General features: G+C 36.9%; 1 pseudogene; it reads right to left on the minus strand.

Annotated features, from left to right (window-relative positions):
• Positions 1-16,796: 16,796 nt before the first annotated feature.
• LOC129901840 (5S ribosomal RNA) lies at positions 16,797-16,897 on the minus strand (annotated as a pseudogene).
• Positions 16,898-25,236: the final 8,339 nt, after the last annotated feature.

Below are 25,236 nucleotides of genomic sequence, written 5' to 3' on the forward strand. Positions count from 1 at the left end.
TTATTGGCATTTGATATGTGCAGGTGTTGAGATAGTAGGAAATACAGAGGATACTCTGCCCAAATTTTCCTAGAAATAGGAAGAGAATAAGATACAGGATTGTAGTATGCCTTATCCATAATAAGAATGAGATTTAACTAAACTATGAGTTTGAATGACCTGAAAGATAAGTTAATTATTGAAGTGATGGTAATAGTAACAAGGAGGTCAATATTGGCATGGAAAACATAAAAGCAATTAGAGAATGAATAAGGAGACTTACATAAATTTATAGGGAAGGTTCAAAATAAAAGGTTAAGGGGTAACAAAAGTAAAGGGGAGCAACAAGACATGATGAATTTCAGAGATGAGGGGTATGCTAAGAATAAGTAGAGGTAAACAAAAGATGTTTTAAAAATGAGGAATGAAAGGACTACTGAAGAAAGCACTCAAGATGGACGTAATTACTTAAGTATGAGCATCTAGCACAAAGGGAAATCTTTAGGGAAAAAGACAATAGACTTAACGAACAAGTGGTGCAACATGCATCCCTCAAAAAGAAAAAGTTGATATAGGATGGGACGAAAATATTACTTCCAGAGAATTATGGACAGTGATCGTCGAAATATAAGTACTGCATAAGTAGGGTTGAAGCGACTACAAGTAGTAACTGACTATTGACCAAAATACATAGAATGTGGCTTTGGATAAATTGTTACATCAATTACATTAATTGAGTACCAACCACCAGATAAGATTTTATACGATATACTAAGAATTTGAAGCACCTCATGATGGTATTAGGGTTTCGTACATGGGTAACATAAAGTAGAGGTGATATAAAGGAACATATGGATATAGCGCAGTTTATTAAATGTGTTGGAAAAGATTCATATGCATTTGGAAAGTAGAAATAAACAGACAATGATATAGATACACCCTAAAGGGGGGAAGTGGATATGAAATATACAAGTGGGAGATGAGACCAACCGCCATTACAACATGTTAATGTGAACACTTAAACTTTAGGTGAAACCCTATGCGGGAATGAGCTAGCAAGATTTAAAAGCTAGAAATAGACGGATAGAAGCCAAGATGAGATCTAAAATAGTGCAGAGGCTTATTGTAAAGAAACTTGAGCAGTACGAAACCAAAGAATGGGTGCACACAAAAAGGGATGAATATGACAAGAGAATAATAATGAGTAACTTAAAGATATTGTAAGAGATAGCTAGGTTATACTTAACTAAAGGTTAGGATATTGATAACAGAGTTACTGGCTACTGGTATTGTGATATATAAGTAGCAAAAGAAGAAGGATAAGAAGCCCTTCCTATGATAGGATATGAGGGAGCTTGAATGGTGCGCAAAGGAAGCAAAACAAGTACGACCAAAAAGAGACTGTAAGCGCATATTAGTACAATGACACCTGTAGAGCAGAGTAAGCCAAGAGCAGGAAAGGCTATGACTAAAGATGGAATGCACTTCGTGCAAATTGCACAAGAATTGTTGTGTAGCCTACGAACATTGGTATACTAAGAGTAAGATCAGGTGGTCACTCGATAAAAAGAAGTCGGTAATAGCAATGTGATTGCAATATTTAGAATCTATTAAAGAAAAGTGGTATCCTACGAGGAGCAACCTAGTCCCATCATAGATCGGCAGAGTAGAAGGTTGCAAACTGGGGATGTGGCTCCCGTTAAAGTCTTGTGACAAAATAAAAATAAAGAAGAGATGACCTGGAAGGTCAAAGAAAAGATGGAAAGAGAAATATTGGTAACTATTCCCTATGACTACAAGTAATCTAAACTCCTAAGATGATCATATTAATGAATAAGAGACTTATGGATGACAATTGTTATAGAAAAATTCCCAAAGTCCTTGTAAGACCTTATGAGATTACTCAACATTCAAGGACGAATGTTTTAAAGGAGGGAAGAAAGTTATACCCCATACTTTTGAACTTCGGAAATCCTTCTTAAACTTTATAAAAGTTGCCACATGACCCCGATTATCTACAACGCTATCAACTAACTCTTAAAAAAGGAGAATGAGATACTCCATAATAAGGAAGATTGGAAATAGGGCTATAAGCATTCGGAAGGAGTTGGAGGCCAAGTAACGGATCGTAGGACTCGATTTACTTTCATAAGCTACCAACTTGGATATCTTACATAATTAATCCACTTGAGTATACATCGAGCTTAAGTAGCAAGGAATGCATAGACTCTTGGAGTGAGACGAGATTACGAACACACGGAAGAGAAATAAGGAGACGACGCGCCTACTCGAAGCAAGTAGGTGATGCACCTACTTGGAAAAATAGGTGATGCACCTACATAGGGTCAAGTAGGTGATGCAGCAGCTTGGGTGGACCCCACGCTGCCTTGTGGCAGTCAAGGATTGAGGTGGTGCCCTAGGGGGGCTGCCACGTGTCACCCTTAGGGGATGTCATATGTCACCTTCTAAGAAGATGTATATATATGTTATATGATGGAGTATATATCATTTTCAGCACTTCTACCTTAAGAGAATTGAGAGAAAAATGTGAGAGCAAGAAAGAGGCAGCCACGGGTTGCTCCAATTTAAGCGAAGAAGAGACACAAACTGCCCAATACTTTTCAGCATACTACGAGAATTTTCGAGACAATTTTTAGTAAGTTTTAGCAAGCACCAAATGGATAGCAAGCAGTCACAAAATTTCAGCCGCAACTAGAGAACTTCCGAGGCGACTTTTGGCAACTTTTGTCCAATTTCGGGTAAGGTAAAGGTTTTGCTTTCAATTTGGGGTTTATGGTGTTGTTATGAAGTGTATTATATATTTTTTAAGTGGCTGGAAATGTGAAAATATCACGGAGATGCTTGACGTTAGAAATATCCTAAAGTGAAGTCGTTGTGCTTAAATTGAAGTCAAGTAATTTTGAAGTGTTGTCAAAGAAATAAATAACAATTCACTCTACCCATTGGAAGTGAAAAGGTTTTACTGAAATTGATTTATGACAAGATACGAGAACACTCTCCATATAGGAGGTTGAGCAACATGAAACAGGGAAGATCTCCTAAACTTTTTGGATTCTAAAATATTATGACACATTCTTTTTATGATGGTGGTATTTGGGCCAGATTGTGTGTACCTTGACTAATTTCATATGATATCTATTACCTCCTACCAATACAGGTGTAAAAGTAAATTTTTCCCCAAGGCTTGGGTAGATGGGAAGATATCCCCTAGGTTTTTTGTTTATCTCTAATGGAATTCGAAACTGAAACCTCATGGTTCTCCCCCACTTCATTAAGAAAAACATAATATTCTTTAGTCTTTTATAGGAGAAAGAAAAAAAAATCAACAAAACTTATAGAGCATTAAGAAAAAAAGAGAGGACTTACACTTCTTCAAAATGAAGTACACAATTTTCAAAAATAAAAGGTTGAACTAACATGTATGAATTCAGTACTTGTAACATCAAATTGTAGCTTCAATGACTAATTTCAAACATCCAATAGCCAATGATGACAATTTTAATTGAAGCACTCAAAATGATCATCATTAAAATCTAACTGAACAGGCCATAGAATGGTAAATCCAATGTAAATTGATTTTCAATTCCCAATTTGTCAACCATTAGAAAACTAATTTGCAGTATTCAATTTCATATTAGATTGTTTAATATTTATAATAAGATGATTTGGAAGAAACATGAAAAATGCCCCCACCCCGACACACATTTATCTATAACAAAAAGGAGAATAGAAGAGAGAAGCAAAAGAGAAGCCTAGACTCAAAGTAGAAGAAGAAGACAACTCCCATACAAGAGGAAGGAGTCATTCTTTTAAGAAACAAATACTGACTTTTTGTAAGACTGAAAGCGTTTTGGAGGTATCAGTTTTCAAAATTTAAAATCAAACCAAATAAATTATGATAAAATGATAAGAGCAGCAAAAGCATTTGTGTTTGTATTGGGGAAAATTGTCATGTACACGTGGTCCTTAAGGATAAGGGAACACCTGACATCTGAGTGAATCCGGAAAAGAATTCAGAATAGAGATATCGGGAAAAGCTTCCTTGATCATTATGTATCCGGGTGTAATTGCTTCAACCGGTTGATTCTAATGGTGAAAAAAGCTGAAACTCGGCGCGTTGAAACAAAAGGACAGACACGTCATCTAGGTGGGAATGTCTTCACCACCAGAGTTTATATTGCGTCAAAAGATGGAAATGGAAACGTACAAGATCCACCAAACAGCAGGAGGATTACAGTTGAAAGGCCTAACAATATTTCCAAGTGGAGGATTCTCATTGGGTGATGCATTTTTTTTTTATAAATAGTTATTTTATTCACTGGGTTGAATTTTCGACAGTACTAAGCAATATATTGATATTTTGTGCTTTGAGTTTTTCTCTCCCTCACGAACTATGCCTTTTTTTTCAAGAACATATATACGGACACGCGATTTTGGAACTAACAACAACAGACTATATTCGGAACTTGAGCTAAATCAACAACATCCAAATTTTATTGTTTCATTTATTTATCTTGTTTATTTATTGTTCTTAATAAGTTTATTTAACAATGGATTAGAAGTCCTTTCGAATCTCCAATAAAAGAGATAAGACTGTTGTACATTCGCCTTTACCCCGAGACCGGAATGTTGTACTTATGGTGCTGCGTCTGTAGGTGGTGTTATGGTATGTTGCAGGGATGGAAAAACTTCTAATGAAGGTTGGGTGCTTCTGGTTGCAGCCACATAACCCTCCATTGTGTATGATTAAAGGTGTTACCACAGGGAGACTAGAAACCCTATTTTAGATATCATAATTTTGAGCGAGTCGTTGGATGTTTGTATTATGTAATGTTGATATGAGTTTCATGTATATATGCTGTAGGGTATTATTGTTGGTTGGCTGTAGTAAATAGGGGTGTAATTGGAGATTCGGATAGGGCACATTATAGAGGAGATGCTGCTCGATTTCCATTAACTCATTAACTAGTTAAGGAACTAGTCGAGAAGGAGAGCGAGGAAATGGGTTCTATGAACACTCGTGTATAACTTAAGGTGCTGAAAAATTAAGGGTTGTTGATTCTTGAATTACTTCCATGTTAAATAGGTTTGGAGGACGACGACATGAATGTGACAAAGAGTAACTCATAAGTGGTATGCGAAGCTTTCTCTTGGCTTATTTTTGGCATAAGTATGTAAAACTATTCTTCTTTCTTTTGGTATATCTTAGATATAAGTTGTGAATGGTTTGTATATGAAACATGGGGATAATTCCATTTGTAAAGCACTGAGTATAGTTCATAATTCTTATGCACTTCGTGATGGTAGAACTCCTGTAATAGTTGAGCTATTGCCTTTTTAAGGCTTCTATAGGATAAAAGGTAATATATGTAGAGCCTATTGCTCCTTTCTTTTGCGATGTCTTAAACGTAAATGAAATAAGGGTGATATGACTGTGGAGGTAGTTCCAGTTGTAAGTTCCAAATATAGCACATGACTAATGTTCACTTCTAAATGCTAAGGTTCTTAAGGCAGTTGAGCTATCACTCTCTAGCCTTCTATATGCGAAGATATGATCTATGAATCTTAGTCACGTCTAAACATAAAGTTCTCGAGTCTCCTATATGCTGAATGTTAATTGAATGTATAAGCTCCTACTCGTAAGGTCTCTGCGATAACGAACGTCTCTTGTTCTATGAGCTGTTTAGTCTTGTCTGGATATACGTCTAATATTCCTGAGACTCCAGTAGATATGAACCCTAATGATATTTCGCAGGGTGCTTGTAATGAGTACTATCTTGGTCTTCAAGTGCCGGTTCACTTGTCTATTTCAGATAATGAGTTAAATTACATATGGTTCCTTGCTACTCTACTCGTGTAGGCTATTAATACATCTTTCATCGCGTCCCATGAAGGGTCGAGCATGATAAATTCACCGCATCTCATAAAGAGCCGGGCATGATAAATTTACCACATTCTATGAAGGGCCGGGCATGATAAATTCACCGCATCCCATAAAGGGCCAGGCATGATAAATTCACCGCATCCTATGGAGGGCCGGGTATGATAAATTCACCGCATCCTATAAAGGGACAGGCATGATAAATTCACCACATCCCATGAAGGGCTGGGCATGAAAAACTCACCGTATCCCATGAAGGTCCGGGCATGATAAATAATGAAATGATTATTCACCGCGCTCCATGAAAGGCCGGGCATGTTAAATGATGAAATGGTTTTTCACTGCATCCCATGAAGGACCGAGCATGACAAATAATCAAATGATTATTCACTGCATCCCATGAAGGGACGGGCAGGATACATGATGAAATGATAGCTTCCTCGAGTCCCTCACTAAAGAGCCAGATATAATAGACAAGCATATATATGAAAACATAGTAATGTACCTATTAGGTATGAAACAATGTCGTATATGATAGTGTGATGCCGTATACATTGATCTGGTAACACCGAGTCTTACGGCGGGCCGGGAGTGATATGTGAGGGTGATATACATACTCTCCTTTCATAGTATGCAGGTATAGTGAACTCTTAATTGTCATACTTGTTTCCTGCATCCCTATTTCAGTTATTATCTCAGTTATGTGTTGTTATGTTTTATATACTCAGTACATATATCGTACTGACCCCCTATTCTCCGAAGGGCTATATTTCATGCCCGCAGATATAAGCGCACGCTTTGGGGATCTGCCAGCTTAGGGTTATACTCGACAAGGTTGGGAGAAGCTCCATTGAAACAGAGTTAAGCCTTTGGGTATTAGACCTTCTATGTACATATTTTTATATTCAGGGGTACGGCAGGGGCCCTGTCCCGCCATATATTGCTATTACTATTCTTAGAGGTCTGTAGACATATGTATGTGGCTTATTTGTGAGTTCATTTCGATTGTGCCTATACGATATGTTGTAAATGTTTTTATGTTACAGCAGCCTTGTCGGCTTGCATGCTCTTTCATGATATGGTACGAATGGAAGAGGCCACACGTACTTGAAAAAGTTTTAACTTATTGGGATTTTGTAAGTAGCATTACTTTGTGTATAGATCGATTTGACTACAACTGATTAGTATGTGTATAGGGTCCAGGTCAGACCCCAGTCATGGCCTACGGGGTTGGGTCGTCATCCAAAACATATGGAAATATGGTCTCAATGGATTTTTTGGACACATATATCGAAAGATAGATTTTTAAAAAAATTGCACAAGATAATGAAGTGAGAGGCTCTCCGCATCGCGAACTTGCTCCCATTCAGGGAATTATTTCCCTGAGTAAAAATCTTGTAAAAATCTCATTCGCTCAACATTGGCCAATCAGGGAACACCTCCGTATCACGGACCTGGGTGATGGTTTTTGTCCAAATTTAATTTTTAAATAAGGTTACTTTAGACTTTTCCCTAATTATTAGTTAATGAACTTTTACATTTTTAGGACCTAATTCAGCTCAATAAATTAACCTAAAACTGTATTTCTATTCTATTTCTATAATTCACCTACTCAAATATCTCTCTCTACAAAAGACTCTCAAAGACTCCATTGAAGACTTCAAATAAATTCACTCAAGCTCTCCATCAAAACTCTCAAGTTCTTCCAAATTATTTGATCTTCTCACTTAAGGTTTGTGGGTATTGATTCATGGAATCTTTCATTCATGAAGCCCAATCAATTTCTTAAGTCATCTATTAAATTAAAGTATGGTATTTTATGGGTTTTATGATCTGTATTCCTATTGCATGAATTTTGATTCAAATTATGATTATGAGTCTATTTTGATATAAATTGATGATTATTGCATTGAATTGAAAAGCTTTTTTTTTCATGAATTCTCTTATATTGATCTGTAGGGTTCATGATTTAAATTATAGGTATTTTGAATTATACTTCCCAATGAAATCACTTTTATGAATTATGTATGGGCTTATAGAAAATATATGATCATGCAAGTTTTCAGGTCAATTTCATGATTTTTCAAGTCAATTAATTATGCATTTGAGTTTACTCTAAATTCAAGTATGAATTGTGAACAAGAATCGCAAGTACGTTCAAGGCATAAATTTTATGCAAGTTATGAAGTAACGTGACTAAAGGCCTAATGAGGTGACCTAGGACCTAACTATATGAATTATGCAAATATGATAGTATGTTATGAAAATGAGCTACCTTATGATTTCAAACCTATGATCATAACTATGGTATATGTCATTATGATTTCTATGCTATGTATGTATTCTATGGAATTTAACTTAGCACTGAGTGGAACTGAGGTGGGGGACATACCAAAAGCCAAGTAACAACCTCGTGTCTGTTAAACTACGTGCTACCATAGGTTGCCTTAATGTCCTTGCTATTGGATCCATATATAGCATATGTATGACATGTCTAGAAGGGTAGAGTCTACCTTGGCAAGTATATTCCCTTGTTCTTCATTGTATGGAGAGACAACGAGATTCTATGTTATATCTCGTATGGTGTTATTGGTGATTATGGTTCCTATCCCATATATGTATGATCTCTTATGTATGTCATGATTTAAATTATATTTTATAAAATGCTTTGGTCATTATGATTGTCTCATCAGTTATCTCATCTTATAATGTGTTTTACTTGACCATTGCATACCATGATTTACGTTACATGTCATATCCTTATACTTACTCTATTCCAATGTACTAATGCATACTTTTTGCCTATATTGTCTTATAATATAGGGGCTGAGGTTGAAGATCATATTCATCCATATGCCTAGTTAAGCTTTCGCATTCGATGGTGTTTTTGGTGTGTCTTCATTTTTCAGGAACTAGACATTGAGTTGGTTATTATTTTCAAAGACTTTTGTTACGTTGAATATTGAGGGTGATCTAGGGATATGTCTTAGCCACTGCCAATGCTCATGAGTATAGGAACCTAGTTGGATAAATGTTTCGAGTCTATGTTGTCAAGTGACATTCTTTGTTCACTATTCATGGTTTAGACTCTTTTATGATGTTTCCTCTTTTACTTTACCTTATATATTCTTATAATATGTACAAGAGGCTTGGTTGGAGCTCTTCGGATTCTATGTTATGACTAGACCCTAGGTCGGATCATGACAAACTTGGTATCAGAGCATAAGGTTCAAGTGTCCTATGAAGTCCAATATGCTGCGTCAAGTAGAGTCTTATTCATGTTTGTGAAGCTTGCCACATCTATGAATAGGAGGATATGAGACATTTTAGGAATTCTCCTTTCTTTCATTATCTATGTCGTGCTATAGAGTTTATCATAAGACTTTTTTCCCCTATTGGTCTTTCCTTGCAATTTTAAAAAGAATGACACTAAGAGGACCACCATTTCTAAGGGGAAATAATGCTAATGAATCCTAAGATCCCCAGATCCTCAAGACATTGGTCCTTTACCAGACTAAGTGAGTTCTAAACTGCCATTACTATGCTAGCCCAAGTGGTGACTAACTAAGAGACTGCAACTCCTCCTAACGTTCCTACTCTAGCCTCAAGAGTGAGGTACTTTTAACAAGTGAATGCTCTGGAGTTTCATGGCTTAAAAGTGGATGAGAATACTCAAGAGTTCATTGATGAGGTCTACAAAATTGTGAGCATTATAAGGGTGACTTTGGAAGAAAAAACAGAGTTGGCGGCTCACCAACTTAAGGGTGTTACTCAAGTTTGGTACACTCAATCAAAGATGGAGAGGGTGGATGAATGTCCTATTGAATGGGAAGCTTTCAAACTTGCTTTCATTGATCACTTTTTCCCTCTTAAGTTAAGAGAGGCTAAAGTGTTGGAGTTCATAAATCTTCGACAAGGGGATATGGGAATGAAGGACTACACCCTCAAGTTTAATAAGCTATCCAAGTATGCTCCTTCATTGGTTGCCGATCCATGTGCCCAAATAGGTTAATTCATATTAGGGGTATTTGACATGGTTTCTAAGAAATTTTGTACCGCTATGCTTGTTAAAGAGATGGACATATCTCGGCTCATTACTTTTTCTGAACAAATTGAAGGAGAAAATCTAAAAGAGATGAGGATGAGGGATTCTAATATAGCCCATCATGAAGGTGGGTTCTCCAATGCTAGGACTGATGGTAGTAGTGGACACTCTCAACAAGGACAAAGCTCGATAAAGAATTTTGCTAAGGATAGGATGCCATACCCTAAATCTCAAAGAGTAGGATGTGTGAATGATAGTAGCCCTTCTTTTCCTAAGTGTGCAAAGTGTGGAAAGAATCATTGAGGGAAATTCTTGATGGGAATGGGTGCTTGTTATGGATGTGGAAAGATGGGCCATAATCAATTCGAGTGCCCTTATGTTTCCAATAAGGGTAGAGAAGTTCTTACTCTAGGAGGCCAAGTGCAACAAGGCGCCTAAGCTCAACCTAAGGGTGGCCAATGCAACAGCCGATTCTATGCTCTTCATGCTAGGAAAAAGGTTGATGAGACTCGCGATGTGGTCACGGATATGTTACAAGTCTTTTATTTTGATGTTTATGAAGTTCTTGATCTAGGTGCCAACTTGTGTTTTGTTACTCCTTAGTTCCCGAAGTGTTATTAGAACCTTTTACGGGTTATATTCCTATTGGAAATTAGGTATTAGCCAAGAGAGCTTATAAAAATTATCCCAATGGGTATTACACAAAGTAGTCCCTATGATATTGTCGAACTTGACATGACTGACTTTGACATCATTCTTGGTATGGATTGGTTACATGCCGCTTATGCATCTATATGTTATAGGACTCTTGTTCTTATGTTTCACTTTCCTAATGAGCCTATTCTTGAATGTAAGACTAATGATTCAGTGGTTAAGGGTGGATTCATTTCATGTATTAAGGACAAGAAAATGATTTCCCAGAGGTGCATTTATCATATTGTGCGAGTTAGGGAGGCTGATTCCAAAACTCCTACTCTTGAGTCAGTCCCTATAGTTAATGCATTTTTTTATACGTTTCCTGATTATATTCCTGGTATCCCTCCCAAAAAGGAAATTGACTTTGGCATAGATCTCCTTCTCGATACCAACCTATTTCCTTACTTTATGGCTCCAGCAGAACTTAAGGAGATAAAAGAATAATTGATAGATTTGTTGGATAAGGGTTTTAAAAAATCAAGTATTTCACCATTGGGTGCTCCCATGTTATTTGTTAGGAAGAAATATTTGTCACTCCGAATGTGTATAGACTACTAGAAATTGAATAAGGTCACCATAAAGAACAAGTATACAATTTTAAGGATAGATGACTTGTTTAATCAATTACAAGGAGCAAGCTACTTTTCTAAGATTGACCTCCATTTTGGTTATCATCAATTTAGGGTAAGGGAGTGTTATATTTCCAAAATGACTTTTTGAACCAGGTATGGTCATTTTGAATATGTAGTAATGTCTTTTGGTTTGACTAATGCTCCCACTATATTCATGGATTTTATGACTCATATTTTCAAGCCATACTTGGAAATGTTTGCAATGGTGTTCATTGATGACATCTTGATTTATTCTCAAAATGAGAAACAACATAGGGGTCACTTGAGGATTGTGTTGCAAACATTGAGAGAGGAGCAATTATTTGCTAAATTTAGTAAGTGCATTTTTTGGATAAGGGAAGTTGCATTTCTTTTCCACGTGGCGTTTGGTGATGGGATTAAAGTAGATCCAGAAAAGAGAGTTGGTTAAGAATTGGCCTAGACCATTATCTCCTTCACACATTAGAAGCTTCTTGGGCTTATTCAGATACTATAGAAGGTTTGTTAATGACTTTTCATCTATTGGTTTCCCTTTAACTAAGTTGACACAAAAGAAGGAAAAATTTCAATAGTCGGATGAATGTGAGAAAAGTTTCCAAATATTGAAGGATTATCTCACGTCGGCTCCTATTTTGGCATTGCCCGAAGGTTCAGATGGGTTTGTTTTTTTATTGTGATGCTTCACGCATTTGTTTGGGTTATTTCTTGATGCGTCATGGTAAGGTTATATCCTATGCCTCTAGATAACTTAAAGTGCATGAAAGGAACTATCCAATGCATGATCTTGAACTTGCGACGATTGTGTTTTCTTTGAAAATTTGGCGCCATTATCTTTATGGGGTGCATGTTGATATGTTTACCGACCACAAAAGCTTGCAATATGTGTTTAGTCAAAGGGACTTGAACCTTAGGCAAATGAGGTGGCTTGAACTCCTAAAAGATTATGACATGAATTTATTGTACCATCCGGGTAAGGCAAATGTTGTAGCCAATGCTCTTACTTGATTGTCTATGTGTCACGACCGAACCCCGTAAGCCGCGATGGGTGCCCGAATTGGATACGCACATGTACCCTTGCCAACTATAAGTAAATCCGTGTCTTGCTCGACTCATAATGTAGCCAATAAGGCTGTCATAACATATAGGGTCGTTCCGTAATACATACACATGCTAGCCGACACGGCTGTTACGACTTCGGGAATGCCCAAATCATAAGTCATATGAGCACAATTGTACATACATACACATACCATCTATACCACCCATGTATATATCAAAAGACCTCTAATAGTAAGTACAGTAAAACACGGCAGGACAGGTCCTCCGCCGTACCCGTGAATAAAAGGAATATATACATCAAGGTTTAGTACCCAAAATTAGGCTCCAGCACAATAGAGCACCTCTGGACCACTGAACGGGACTCCTCTGTTGGCGGATCTCCAAACTGTGTACCTGTACCTGTGGGCATGAACGCAGCTCCCCAAGGAAAGAGGGTCAGTATAACATATGTACTGAGTATGTAAAACATAACATAACATATCTAAAAGCATTTCTGAAATAGAAGTGGGGGATAAAACATCATAAGGAAATTATAGTTACCATGGGGGAGCAGGGGACAAGTATAAAATTTAACAGAGTACTGTACTTGCACCTTACAAAATAAGGTCATATATATCATTATCATGTACCGTATCCAACCCACTTGGGGACCCGACATTACAAATGCATCATTTTATCATAGTAAACATATGCATACTATTAGCATTGTGGGACATATAGCCCAATCTATATAGATATAATAGGTTAGTACCGAGGAATGTCCAGCCCGATCCCTACACATATACCATATTAGTATCGAGGAGCGTTCATCCCGATCCATATATATAATACGTTAGTTCCGAGGAACGTATGACCCAATCCCTATACATATAACATGTTAGTGCCGAGGAACGTACAACCCGATCCCTATACATATAATATGTTAGTGTCGAGGAACGTAAGGCCCAGTCCCTATACATATAATAATGCATCTACATGCATCTAAAACCTGGTAATGTAACAACCATCTCCCGAATATCATCATAAGATGTGTCAAAGAGTCTCTAGGTATAAGAGTTTACACATCCAATCAGGTACTCAACCAATGGAAGGGTCGAGAAATAGGTGTTTCACCACTTTAAGAATCCTAACTTGAAGAAGTGAGTACAAGTCATAATTTATATCCGAAACCTATAAATGGGATCACCTCTAACTCATATCATATATCGCTTTACTTACATTCTGCTGTTTCAAAAGAAGGAAGGGATAGGTTTCACGTATACTACTCTTTGTCAGGTAGAAGACTTACAATTCCATAACTCAACTATCGCAGGAGTTCTAATATCGAGAAGTGAATAAGATTGACGAACCATACTCAGGGTTCTATGAATGGTATTATTCCCACATTACATACACAATCCACTTAGGACTGAGATATGCCAACAGAAAAGAAAGATAGACATTACATACTCCTCACTTCCTAACGTATGGAAGGCTTGAGAGGTCCTAGTTCAATTACTGTAAGAGTTCTTTCATGAAGAAATAAATAAGGGTCATGAATTACGATTGACATTTATGAGTATATTTATCCTCAAGCTCATATCATTCACTACTTAACTTGAAAACATGCCAAAAGAAGAGAAAGAATAGGCTTTACATACATTACCTTTTATTATATAAACAAAAAACCTTTAAAAGGAAATAGCTTGACTATTACAGCAGTTCCACCATCATGAAGTGGATAAGAATTATGAACTATACTCGGAGCTTTATTAATGGAATAACTCACAATTTCACATACATAACACTTACATCTAAGACATGTCAAAAGAGAAGAAAGGGTAGCTTCACATACCTTTAATGGACTTCTATTAATTGCGTTCACGTCGTCATACTCCAAACCTATTTAACATGGAAGAAATACGAATATCAACCACCTTAGACTTTTCCAGCATCTTATATTACCTACGAGTATTCACAACATTCATTTCCTCACTCGCCTTCTCGACTAGTTCTTTAACTAGTTAAGGCGTTAACGAAAATCACATAGCATCTCCCCTATAATGTGCCCTATATGAATTTCCAATTACACTTATCATACCTATATAAAACCAACAACAACAAACTTCAGCATATGTTTAAGCAATTTATATCAACAATATACAACATAAACTCCAAACAACTCACTCGAAATTACACAACCAAAATAGGGTCTCTAGTTTCCAATTTGCAAAACCTTTAACCGTACGAAACGGGGATCGTCGGATGCCATCAAAATATCCCCCACCTCTTTTAGGACAAATTTATACCATGCAACCCACATCGCACAACCAGCAGCAGCCTCCACACACACAACGCCTCATTTCGACTACAATTTAACTATGACGACTTCAATTTTGATTGTTTCTTTCGCTGAGCACCTCCATCACTTTTTTATACTTCCAGAAATATACAAGTTACATAATACACTTCATAATAACCCCATAAAGTCCAAATTTAAAGGAGAAACCTTACCTTACCCAAAATTGTCCAAAATTGCACCTCGGAAACCTCTTTAGCGTGCTGGAAGTTGCGTGGACTGTTTGCTGTCCGTTTTGGCTGCACCAAGCCATTATTTTATACTTATAATACCTCCATATCATCATGGTATATGATGGATAACTAATTTATGGAACAAAATTGGAACTTACCTATTTTTGTTTCCAAGCCGTCCTCTTTTTCTGTCTAGACTTAGGGTTCTTTTTTTTTGTTTTTACTAAAGTTTTCTGGATATAAATGACCTTAAGAGTCATGTAAAATGTATATATATGGTCTTCCTTGCAGGTAACACATGGGAAATCCTTAGGGTGACATGTGTCCAGCCGTGATTAGACCACCACATCTGTGCAGCCTATTAGGGGCTGCCACGTGGCAATGAGGGTCCACCCCCAAGCTGCTGCATCACCTACTTGAACCTAAGTAGGTGCATCACCTGCTTTCTTGAGGTACTGCCACGTGTCTCTCCTCCATTGCCTGTCACGTGTTCTCCTCAACTATTCCTCGTGGGTTTATAATCTCGTCCTATTTTAAGAGACTATGTAATCCGTGATATGTAAGCTTGGTATGTACTCAAATAGCTTGAGTATGGAAGACTTCTAAGTTAGTAGCTTATGTAGGTAAATCGAGTCCTACGACTCATTACTTGGCCTCCAATTCCTTCCGAATTCTTATGAATTTATTTCCAACCTTCTCTACTATGGGGTATCACATTTGCCTTTCGTTAAAGTCGTTTGATAGTGTCATAGTTTATCCAGCTCAAATGATAATGTCTAAGGAATTTATGAGACATTCCGAGCTCGAGAGTGTGGGGTGTAACATCCTTCCCCCCTTTAGAACATTCGTCCCTAAATGTTGAATAAAACTTCCCTTAAGACTTTATACAAACTGTAGGGAGATTCGTTTTTATTGAGATAGCATATATTTTCATCTAAGTAATTAATATATGAGTTCCAGGAGTGGGGGTTACCTGTAGACATCGGGGATAGGTATAGATACCTGTGTTTCCTGTCCTCTTCTGCTTCCCAAGTTATTTCTTCACGATTCTTATTCCACCACAACACCTTGATAGAAGCTACGTCCTTAGTTCGCAAACTTTTACTCTGCCGATCCAAGTTGGCGATAGGTTGCCCCTCGTAGGATAACTTTCCTTTCATATGGACCTCACCCATGAAGAATATTCTAGAAAGATCTCTTATATATTTGCGGAGCATTGATCTGTGAAAACTAAATGTATTGCTTCAAATCAGACGGTATGTCCAACTCATAGGCAACTTTATCTATCCTACGAATGACCTGAGAAGGACCAATGTATCCCATTCTTGCCGACTCTAGGCTGCTAATCGATAGCTTGTCCCTGAATAAGCTTCACTTTATCGATAATTTAGTGGATCACATCTGGGCCTGTCCATTTCCAAGTTGGAATTTCTATCTCCTGTAATTGGTCATTCGACTTCTGATACTCAATCTTGTTCAAGCTATTTCACAATTTCTCTTACGCCAACTTGTAATACTCCAGGTATATTCCATTGAGCCTTTACTCAAATCTTCTTTCCAGTTTTATTACCAGGCATTATATTGTAATCCTTACACAACTTATGTAGGTACTTAGAGCAATTCAAAAAATGCCTTAGCGTCACAATATTAGTCTTTTACCTTTTTCAGTTGAGGTTAGGGCTCCACTATGTCTTTTGTCATTAACACCAATTATGTCTTAATAGTTATGCCTCGAACCATCTTATACTTTTCTTTAAAAGAATCTGAATATGGCAATCACATTGCTATTACTGACTTCTTTTTATCAAATAATCACTTCATCTTATCTTAGGATGCCAGTGCTCGTAGGCTGCACAATTATTCTTGTGCCATTTGCACGAGGTGTGTTCCAATTTTGTCATAATATTTTCTACTCTTGGCTTACTCTGTTCTATATGTGTTATTGTCCTAACACACACTTAAAATCTCTTTTTGTCCTACTTGTTTCGTTTCCTATCTCACTTCCCAGGAGGTCACCCATCCCAGTACTACTCTAACCCAAGCACGCTTAACTTCAGAGTTTTAACGGGATCTGGTGCATTAGTGCGGGTATGATTGCGTCCATCCCTTATGGGGTCTCGTTTGAAGTTTAAGCGTTCCCATTTACATACGATAGCGTCAGTTGATTTTCTCTTACGTTTGTACTTCTCTTGTCCACTTCCCCCCTTTTAGGGTGTACCCATGTCATCATCCATTTATTTTCAGCTATTCACACACGATTGATTCTACTCCAACATATTTAACGTGTTGTACCATATCTACATTTTCTGTTAAATCATCCCTATCAATGATTATCTCATACTAACATATTGTACCATATCACTTATACTTTGATGATTCATGTCTCAAGCTCCGTCATTATACCAACCTTATTCCAGTGGATATCACTTATTCTTCTAATAACCTTGTAATGTAGCTGTTGTTCTGCAAATTAACATTCCTTCCTGAACTTTCATCTTTGTCGTGTTCTTAAGGCTCACTTCTAATCCTTCTTAAAACCATAGCAAGTTCATTGTAGTAGTGGCCTTGTCTTATCACCTTTTCATCGTACTATACCTTCATTTCATAACTTTCTATTTCCCTTTTTGTTCGATACTTATACTGAATTAATCACATCTATCTTGAGTGCCTCTATTAGAACTTCTATATTATTCCTCTAGCTCATATCCATTTTTGGTTGTGCGCAAGGAATTCCATATTACTCTTTCTTTCTTTGCACTAGCTATCCTTTTTGTCATCACATACCTTTTATTCGAAACTTTCCTTACAGAACTTGATAAATCTTCCTTATTTGATCCATAGCTTGTTTTTCCGTTTCACACCTATCTTTACATTTCATTCACATGGAACACGCCATACCTTTTAGTTATTTCCTTACTATGGGCTACTTACCCTTCTTAGTTAGTCTTATCCTTAATGTCTCACAAGCTGTCTTATTACTACTTTATATCCATCACAATTCTTTTCCCTTGTACTCTTGTCTTAATCATACTGTTACTTCTTTTAACCATAACTCGTCATAGTTTATCCCTGTGTATCAATTCCGTCGGTGCCTTAATATATCATTCTATCCAGCTCTGTCAGTATTCTCTAAATCATCTTCTTTTGATTATAAGTCTTTTCCAACTTCGTCCTACCATACCAGTATCGACCCCCTAGTTTTTATTGCCATCAATTCAACCATTAATTCATTTCTTGAGGTCAGCCATACTCGTAGTTTCATAAAATCTCATTATTGTAGTGGGAATAGCCTTTCAAGACATACTAAAACCCTGTATCTCATTCTCTTCTTATTTCTAGGAGAATTTGGGCAGAGTTTCCTCTGTATTTCTTACTATCTCTACACTTGCACGCAGAAAATGCCAACAGTGCCTCACATGGCATGCATGTATATATATTCAGATTATATCATATAGCATCCACACAGGGTACACATATATAGTCATATCATCTCATATCACAGCTACACAGGGCGGCCATAATTAGTAGTATGAAAATGGACTTACCTCGTATGTCCACTCGAACTACACCTGTTGCACTTTCTTGTATACTTTTCCTTTCATTTTTCAACTTTATAAGTCAATTGTATTGCAACACCTTACCTGACATAGGTCCTTCGTGCCTTTTCTTACCTGCGTTCCTTGTATCTTCCAACATTGTTAGTCACTTCTTCTATCAATGTTGTCCTCTTGTTAAAATCATAGATTAGTACGATGAATTTTATTCCCTATGACTCGGCTCTATCGCACGATCTTATATCTGAAAGAAAGTAATATCCTAAATGTCCAGTAGACTCCTGTTTATAGATGTGGTGCACAACACACCGATAAACAAGCCTCTACTAGACACGGTTTGTGGACATTCCAAGGACGAACTGCTCAGATACCACTTCTGTCATGACCAAACCCCGTAAGCCGCGATGGGTGCCCGAATTAGACACACACATGTACCCCTGCCAACTATAAGTAAATCCATGTCCTACTCGACTCGTAGTGTAGCTGACAAGGCTGTCATAACATATAGGGTCATTCCGTAATACATACACATGCTAGCTGACACGGCTGTTACGACTTCGGGAATGCCCAAATCATAAATCATATGAGCACAACTGTACATACATACACATACCATCTATACAACCCATGTACATATCAAAAGACCTCTAATAGTAAGTACAGTAAAACATGGCAGGACTGGTGAACAAAAGGAATATATACATCAAGGTTTAGTACCCCAAATTAGGCTCCAGCACAATGGAGCACCTATGGACCGTTGAGTGGGACTCCTATGCTTGCGGATCTCCAAACTGTGTACCTATATCTGCGGGCATGAATGCAGCCCCCTGAGGAAAAGGGGTCAGTACGACATATATACTAAGTATGTAAAACATAACATAACATATCCAAAAGCATTTTTGAAATAGAAGTAGGGGATAACACATCATAAGGAAATTACAGTTACCGTGGGGGTGCAGGGGACAAGTATAAAATTTAACAGAGTACTATACCTGCAACTTACAAAGTAAGGTCATGTATATCATTATCACGTACCGTATCTGGCCCGCTTGGGGACCCGATGTTATAAATGCATCATTTTATCATCTTAGGCATATGCATACTATTAGCATTGTAGGACATATATCCCGATCCATATAGATATGATAGGTTAGTGCCGAGGAACGTTCGGCCCGATCCCTACACATATAACATGTTAGTACAGAGGAGCATTCAGCCTGATCCATATATAATACGTTAGTGCCGAGGAATGTACGGCCCAATCCCTATACATATAACACATTAGTGCCGAGGAACATACGACCCGATCCCTATACATATAACACGGTAGTGACGAGGAACGTACGGCTCGATCCCTATGCATATAATAATGCATATACATGCACATAAAACCTGGTAACGTAACAACCATCTCCCGAACAACATCATAAGATATGTCAAAGAGTCTCTAGGTATAAGAGTTTACATATCCAATCATTACTTTGCCAATGGAAGGGTCGAGCAATAGGAGTTTCACCACTTTAAGAATCCTAACCTCAAGAAGTGAGTACAAGTCATGATTTATACCCGAAACCTATAAATGGGATCACCTCTAACGCATACCATATATCACTTCACTTACATTCTACTGTTTCAAAAGAAGGAAGGGATAGGTTTCACGTGTACTACGTTTTGTCAGTTAGAAGACTTACAAGTCCGTAACTCAACTATCACAAAAGTTCTAATATCGAGAAGTGAAAAAGATTGATGAACCATACTCAGGTTTCTATGAATGGAATTATTACCACATTACATACACAATCCACGTAGGACTGAGATATGCCAATAGAAAAGAAAGATAGACTTTACGTACTCCTCACTTCCTAACGTATGGAAGGTTTGAGAGGTCCTAGTTCAATTACTGTAAGAGTGCTTTCATTAAGAAATAAATAAGGGTCCTGAATTACGCTTGGCATTTATGAGTAGATTTATCCTCAAGAGTATATCATTCACTACTTAACTTGAAAACATGCCAAAAGAAGAGAAAGAATAAGTTTTACATACATTACCTTTTATCATATAAACAAAAAACCTTTAAAGGGAAATAACTTGACTATTACAGGAGTTCCACCATCATAAAGTGGATAAGAATTATAAACTGTACTAGGATCTTTACGAATGGAATAACTCACAATTTCACATACATAACACTTACATCTAAGACATGTGAAAAGAGAAGAAAGGGTAGCTTCACATACCTTTTACAGACTTCTATTAATTGCATTCACGTCGTCGTCCTCCAAACCTATTTAATATGGAAGAAATATGAATATCAACCACCTTAGACATTTCCAGCATCTTATATTACCTACGAGTATTCACAAAATTCATTTCCTCGCTCGCCTTCTCGACTAGTTCCTTAACTAGTTAAGGCATTAACGGAAATCGGATAGCATCTCCCCTATAATGTGCCCTATACGAATTTTCAATTACATTCCTCATACCTAAAGACAAACAACAACAACAAACTGCATCATTTGTTTAAGAAATTTATATCAACTATATACAACATAAACTCCAAACAACTTGCTCAAAATTACACAACCAAAATAGGGTTTCTAGTTTTCAATTTGCAAAACCTTTAACCGTATGAAGCGGGGATCATGGAATACTGCCAGAATCTTCCCCACCTGTTTTAGGACACATTTAGACCCTGAAACGCACATCACACAACCAGAAACAGCCTCCACACACACAACCCCTTATTTCGACTACAATTTAACTACGACGACTTCAATTTTGATTAATTCTTTCGCTGAGCATATCCACAACTTTTTTATACTTCCAAAAGTATACAAGGTACATAATAAACTTCATAAAAAACCCCATAAAGTCCAAATTTAAAGGAAAACCTTACCTTACCCAAAATTGGCCAAACTTACGCCTCGGAAACCTCTTTAGTGTGCAGGAAGTTGGGTGGACTATTTGCTGTCCGTTTTGGCTGCATCAAGCCATGATTTTATAATTCTAATACCTCCATATCATTGTGGTATATAATGGATAACTAATTTACGGAATGAAATTAGGACTTACCTATTTTTTTCTCCAAGTCATCCTCTTTTTCTCTCTAGACTTGGGGTTCTTTTTTTTTGTTGCTGCTTAAGTTTTCTGGATAAAAATGACCTTAAGAGTTATGTAACATGTATATATATGGGCTTCATTAGAGGTGACACATGTCATCTCCTTAGGCTGACACGTGTCCAATCATGATTGGATCACCACATCTATGCAGCCTATTAGGGGCTACCACTTGGAAGTAGGGTCCACCCCCAAGCTGCTGCATCACCTACTTGAACCTAAGTAGGTGCCTCACCTGATTGCTTGAGGTACTACCATGTGTTACTCCTCCATTACCTGCAATGTGTCATCCTCTCCTCTTCCTCGTGGGTTTGTAATCTCATCCTATTTTAAAAGCCTATGTAATCCGTGCTACGTAAGCTTGGTATGTACTCAAATAGGTTGAGTATGTAAGACTTCTAAGTTAGTAGCTTATGTAGGTAAATCGAGTCCTACGACTCATTACTTGGCCTCCAATTCCTTCCGGATTCTTATGAATTTATTTCCAACCTTCTCTACTATGGGGTATCACATTTGCCTTTCCTTAAAGTCATTTGATAGTGTCGTAGCTTATCCAGCTCACATGATAATGTCTAAGAAACTTAAGAGACATTCCGAGCTCAAGAGTGTGGGGTGTAACACTATGGATATTGTTGCGCATGTTGAGGAAGGTAAGAGGGAATTAGTTAAAGAGATCCATAGATTGGCATGTTTAGATGTTTGTTTGGTTGATTCCAATGATGGAGACGTTCTTAGAAATAATGTTTTGGAATCTTCTCTTGCGGCAGACGTTAAGGCCAAATAATACTATGATTCAATTTTGGTTGAATTGAAGAAGTTGGTTGCCAAAAAAGCCATTGAAGCCTTTTCCCTAGGGGGAATGGGGTATTACATTACCAATGTCATTTGTGTGTTCCAAATGTTGATGGATTAAGAGAGTTGATATTGAATGAGGCCCATAGTTTATGATATTCAATTCATCTGGGATATACCAAGATGTATCGTGATTTGAGATAAGTGTATTGGTGGAATGATATGAAGAACGACATAGCAGAGTTCGTGGATAAGTGTCCTAATTGATAATAAGTAAAAATTGAACATCAAAGGATGCTAGGTCTAGCTCAAGAAATTAAAATCCCTACTTGGAAGTGGGAAGATGTTAATATGGACTTTGTCACAGGTTTGCCTCATACTAAAAGACAACATGATTCTATTTTGGTCATTATGGACCGAATGACTAAATCGACACATTTTCTTCCAGTCCAACTTCTTATGGTGCCGAAGACAATGTTAGTTTGTACATTTGTGAACTTGTAAAACTTCATGGTGTTCCTTTGTCGATTAGATCGGATAGAGGTACTCAATTCAATTCACATTTTTAGAAGTCATTTTTGAAAGGTCTTGGTACTAGATTAAATCTATGTACCACTTTTAATCCTCAAACTTATGGACAAGCCAAAAGAATGATTAAAAATTTCAAGGATATGTTAAGGGCATATGTGATTGAACTTAAAGGAAGTTGGGATGAGTATTTTCCATTAATTGAGTTCGCCTACAATAATAGTTATCCCTCTAGCATCCAAGTGGCTCATTTTAAATCCTTGTATGGTAGAAGATGTAGGTCTCCCGTAGGGTTGTTTGAAGTTGATAAGATGGCATTGATTGGTCTAGATTTGGTAGTCTATGCAGTAGAGAAACTAAGGCTCATAAGAGAAAGATTGAAGATAGCTCAAAGTCGTCAAAAGTCCTATTCAGACAAGAGGAAGAGAGAGCTTAAATTTGATGTTGATGATATGGTGTATTTGATGATTTCACCTATGAAAAGAGTAATGCAATTTGGTAACAAAGGAAATTTGAGTCCTATATATGTAGGACCCTACAGAATCTTGTAGCGTATTGGCAAAGTAGCATATGAGTTAGACTTTCCACTTGAGTTGGCTTTGGTTTATCCAGTATTTCATGTGTCAATATTGAGGAAGTTTGTGGGTAATCCAAATTCTATTGTGCCAATGGAGAATGTGAGTATTGAAGAAAATTTGATTTATGAGGAGATTCCAATTGAAATATTAGACCGGCAAATGAAGAGGTTAAAAAATAAAGACGTTGCATCCATCAAGGTGTTATGGAGGAATAAAAAAGTAGAGAGTGCTACGTGGGAAGCAGAATCAAACATGATGAAGCATTATAGGTATCTCTTTCCTTCCACTCAATCCTAAAGGTTCTAAGTTTTTCATGATCAAATCGATTAAACTTCTACGTTTTAGTTCCATATGTCATTCATATGCCACATGATTCATGAAAATAATTTTTTCTAAAAGAATATGTCTTACGTTAGGTATGAAGTTTACATGTTTTATGCATTTTTAAAAGTGTCCTCATGTTCATGTTGTGTTGCTAGTCCTCTTTCCATGTCCTTCTTATATTACTCGAATCTCATTCGAGGTCCAATGTTCCCAAGAGGGAGATATTGTAACATTCCTCAAAAGTCTCACAAGTGCCTTAAGAATTCCTTAGGAATAGGCCACTCACATTATGCATTATCCTTAATCTTTTTGGCAAATTAGAGCCTGGAATATTGATCATGGGTCAAAACCTGTGGGAATATGATCTCAATGGATTTTTAGGACACGTATATCGAAAGATAGATTTTTCTAGAAATTGCACAAAATAGTAAAGTGCGCGGCTCTCCGCATCATGGACTTGCTCCCGTTAAGTGAAGTATTTCCCCGTGTAAAAATCTAGCAAAAATCTCATTCGCTCAACATTGGCCAATCAGGGAACACCTCTGCATCACGTACCTGGGCGATGGTTTTTGTCCAAATTTAGTTTTTAAATAAGGTAACTTTTGACTTTTCCCTAATTGTTAGTTAATGAACTTTGACATTTTTAGGACTTGATTCAGCTCAATAAATTAACCTAAACCTGTATTTCTATTCGATTTCTATAATTCACCTACTCAAATATTTCTCTCTCTACAAAAGACTCTCAAGGACTCCATTGAAGACTTCAAATAAATTCACTCAAGCTCTTCATCAAAACCATCAAGTTCTTCCAAATTAGTTGGTCTTCTCACTTAAGGTTTATGGTTATTGATTCATAGATTCTTTCACTCATGAAACCCAATCAATTTTCTAAGTTTTCTATTAAATTCAAGTATAGGATTTTATGAAATTTATGATCTCTATTCTAATTGGATGAATTATGATTCAAATTATGATTATGAGTCTATTTTGATATAAATTAATGTTTATTGCATTGAATTGAAAATCTTTTTTTTCATGAATTCTCTTATATTGATATGTAGGGTTCATGATATGAATTATGGGTATTTTTAATTATACTTCCCAATGAAATCACCTTTATGAATTATGTATGGGCTGATAGAAAGTATATGATTATGCAAGTTTTCAAGTCAATTTCATGATTTTTCAAGTCAATTAATTATGCATTTGATTTTACTCTAAATTCAAGTATGAATTGTGAACAAGAATCACAAGTATGTTCAAGGCATAAATTTCATGCAAGTTATGAAGTAAGGTGACAAAAGGCCCAATGAGGTGACCTAGGACCTAACTATATGAATTATGCAAATATGATAGTAATGATTAAAGGACAATTCTTACATTACAAGTATGTTATGAAAATGAGCTACCCTATGATTTCAAACCTATGATCATAACTATGGTATATGTCATTGTGATTTCTATGCTATGTATGTATTCTGTGGAATTTGACTTAGCACCGAGTGAAACTGAGGTGGAGGACCTACCAAAAGCCCTAGTA

Source organism: Solanum dulcamara, chromosome 8 (genome assembly GCF_947179165.1).
Source record: "Solanum dulcamara chromosome 8, daSolDulc1.2, whole genome shotgun sequence".
Lineage (NCBI taxonomy): Eukaryota > Viridiplantae > Streptophyta > Magnoliopsida > Solanales > Solanaceae > Solanum > Solanum dulcamara.